Here is a 3,814-nt window from a genome sequence, read left to right as displayed (position 1 = left end):
AGCAAAGAGTGCAATTTCCCCTTTTCAGAATAACTCTCACTGCATACTTTTCATAGCATCATATCCCTCTCTGCTAGCAGTTGCTGTAGTTTTTGTGAAATGTCAGGTATTTTTAAACAAGGGTTGTTTGCTTTTGAAGGAGAAGGCTGGCAAATCGCTAGCCCATATCTGGATTGCAGAGGAAACTGTGCTGCCTCCAAGGCTGAGTCCGTGCTGCTGGAGTGAGCGTTCTCATGGGACGATTCCTAGTTAAAAAAAAAGAGTGAATTTTAAAACTAAATAGAAGAATAATCAACAAGTACTGAATGAATTAATTGCTTGTTAGGTTGGTCTCAGTTAATTAAAATTCAAGTGAAAGCTCAGGAAAAAATGACAGCTACTGGCTGAAATTTGCAGGTGTGCCATGAAATGCCCAACGTGATATATTTCTGTGGCATGCACAAAAAGGAAATGATTGGTATGGCTGAATTAGCTGGCACAGGTGCTGTTGCATACTGTTTTCTATCTTAGTATCACAAGCAGTGTCGAATAGTGATTAGCTTTCTTAAAGAATATCCTTAGACTATTCTGAAAGATAGCAGCAGTCCCAAAATCTTTCTTTGCTTCTCCATGTTTGTAGATCAAATTACATAGGTTGCTCTGAAAGTAATGCCCCCTATTTATTTCCATGGAAACAACAACAGATACAGAATGCACAATCACACTGTTTTATAGAGCAAGTTTTCAGCTACAAAAATGTTATTTGTTAACACAGTCGCTGCTATTAGCTCTGCGTGTTTTCACATGAGCCTGCATGCCATGCTTGTAAAAATCTACACCCAGTGCCACTGTCACCAGTGCCGAAATGCACCACCCACCCCTCACTGTGCTCACAGCTGCCTTCTGGTCTCCAGAAAGTCTCAGCAAGCATTGGTGGGTGTCAGTGGGTGCATTTGTTTCTGCATGGAGGAATTCAGTTACACACCTTTGCTTCATGCGCACCTCCATGTCAGATGGCATTCTGTCAGACTGCCCCACTGCTGCCATCTGTCACACAGCAACAAGATGTAATGGAATATTGGTGGGAAGGTTCTGTCTCTACTGCTGTACCACCAACACCCACACCTAGCATTGTGGGCCAACAAAATGAAATAGGAGGCGTTACTTTCAGAGCAGCCTTCGTACTTTTAGGTCAGTGCTTCCAAGTAAGGGCAGCAGCAACTGATCTGCAGCAAAGTGAGCAGTGCATGGTGTACCCAAGTGGTACACACGTGTTCAGAGAGAAAGGATTTCTAGTGCTGCTGAGATACCAGTCAGAGCACTTCAGCAGGGACCAAACAGCTGCAAGACATTTAGGGACAGCTCAGCAATCCCCATGAGCTGAAGTGAGACAGGAAGCAGCGAGAAGCTGAATAAAGTAGCCGAGGGAGATGCCTTTCTTTAAGGAGAGGAATTCAGAAGAAGTTCAACAGGTCCAGGTGCAGCAGATGTGAGAGAAAGTAGGTTAGGAATCATCTGGAAAGGGGAAGGAATTCTTTATAGTGAAAAAGTAATTTTTTTCTTCATGTGTAAGACTCCTTTTCACTGTCCAGAACTTGCTCTTCAAGATATTAACTGGTTAGTTTTGGTGACAGATGAGGCCATGGGCACTCACACCTGTCTGCTTGCGTAGCTAAGTGTGGGGAAATGGCGTTTAGTCATCACATCGCACTTAGGGAACTTCATCCTCCCAGTCTTTTTGTACACATTTTGTCTTAGTAAAGCAGAAATTGTACGGTTACTTGTAAATAGAAGAAATCTGGCTACACTGTAGCAAGTACCAACTGAATGATTGCTTTGATAGGCTCATGTCCTGGGGCAGGAGTAGCTTGGGAAAAGTTCAGACAAGTGGGTGAAGCCATAAGGGCGGGGGAGAGCAGCATGGTAAAGGTGAAAGAACCTAAAGATGCAGCCCTTACTGTCCGAGAGCAGTGAAGTGCTGGGGTTGGTGGCTGTGCTGCTCTCCTGTGTTTGCTGGGGAGGAAATCAGGGAGCGTTGGGGTCATCCCTCACTGCACCCTGCATGGACGCAGTGTGAGCTCCTGGCGCGCTGCTCCAGCACTCCGACGGGAGTGTGGGCGGGTCCCTTGGGGAAAATCGCGTGCTTTGGGGTAAACAGCATTAACCTGAGGAAGCAGGCAGAGTGTGTTGGATGGGGCTTTTTAAACGGGAGGGCTGGAAGCTGAAACCAGAACATTCTCTGGCAACTGGAGAAAGTTGTGAGTGCAGTGAGGGCGGCAGGGCCCCCCTCCCCCTGCCTAGCACGGAGACAAAGAGCAGGCAAGGGGGGAGCTGAAATAGGAAGCAGGAACCGTGGCAGGGGGCTGGGGACTAAAAGAAAGCAAATTAATAAGCTGGTATGAGCCATCAGGGGAAGGCACACAACTGATCGGAGAGCCACTAGGAGAGATCAGCAAATTCCAGCTCCTTTAGCTGCTCTGACCGTGTGTACATGCAGCCTGGCCAGCAAGCTGAAATGTAATCATTTTCTTCACTATGGCAAGTACAACTCTGTTCCCCTGACACACGGGCAGGCTTGCAGGATGAGGGCACTGCATTATCTGTGTGAGGCAGTGTATGTGAGCTCTGCTCCCCTGCATCGCTAGCACTGAGACAACCTCCAATTTCCAAAAACACGTTTGTATCTCAGAGTGTGCATCCATAGTGCAGCAGTAAAGAGCCACTGGAGGTACCTGCAGTGTAGCTGGCTTCCATCAAAAGCAAGAGAAATCCAGGGCAGAAACTGAGGGCATTGCGCGGCCTTAAGTGTTAATGTGAAAAAAAGCTGCCCTTTGGAAGCTCATTGTGCTCATTTGCACATCAGTAGCAGAAGACTTTTTCAGTCCCACCACAATTTGATTGCAGTGCCAGGTCGGAGCCCTTGGAACGCATTACAGCTCGAGATGCTCCTGTGTGTGCTAAGTTCAGTGTTTTCCAGTGAGTAGTTTAAGCGACAGTACAGGATCGTGAATAGGTCATCCGAGGATTCTTAATTAGCCTCGATGTTATAAAGGCTAAAAGGTGCCCGTGAAAGCTTTAGAAATGCGCCGTCTGTAACAAAGCAAAGAACTCTCTAAGTGTGTGTGCAGAGATGGGGTGGGGGAGTATTTCCTCAAAAGCAAGCAAAAATTCTTCGGAGATAGAAAGAGCATTTCGGCAGGACGCGAACACGGTGCTGATGCTGGCACGGCAGCCCTTCGCGCCGCTCCCGGGGAGGTTCAGCACCGGACAGCCCGCTCGCAGCGGTGCCTCCGGGATCGCGCCCCGCGGTCCCCGGCAGAGCGGGGCTCGGCCCCCAGCGCGGGTCCCTCCGAGAGGGGCATTTCTGCAGCGCGGGGATCGCCTCCGGCCCCTTCCCTGCCCCGGGTCGTGCCGGGAGCGGGTCCCGGTACGGGGAGCGCGAGGGCAACGAGGGCGCGGAGGGAGGTCGGGCCGCCCCGCAGCCCCCGGCCCCTCACGGAGCGGCTGTGGGGCGAGGGGGGGGGGGGGGGGCCGCCGCGCGGCTCTGCGGCTACGGGCGGGTTCGCATCGGTCCGGGGAGGGGGAGGCCGCCCGCGGCACCCCCACCGCCCCCACCCCCGGCCCCTCCTCTCCCCGGTGGGAGGGGGCCCGGGGGGCGAGCGCGGCCCGGATATTTGGGGGAGGGGGCGAGCGCGGCCCCCCCGCGTCGCGGTGGGGGCCCGGCTGCCGGCTCGGCATTGGAGGAGAGGCGCCGGGGAAGGGGGAGGCTGCAGCCCCCGGCCCCGCGGGCGGGCGGGGTGGGGGCCGGCCTGCTGGCGCTGGCTGCTCGTGCATT

This window comes from Centrocercus urophasianus, unplaced genomic scaffold (assembly GCF_019232065.1).
Source record: "Centrocercus urophasianus isolate 14NV4802_14NV808 unplaced genomic scaffold, USGS_Curo_1.0 seq_30, whole genome shotgun sequence".
Taxonomy (NCBI): Eukaryota; Metazoa; Chordata; class Aves; order Galliformes; family Phasianidae; genus Centrocercus; species Centrocercus urophasianus.
This window is presented reverse-complemented; position numbering follows the sequence as displayed.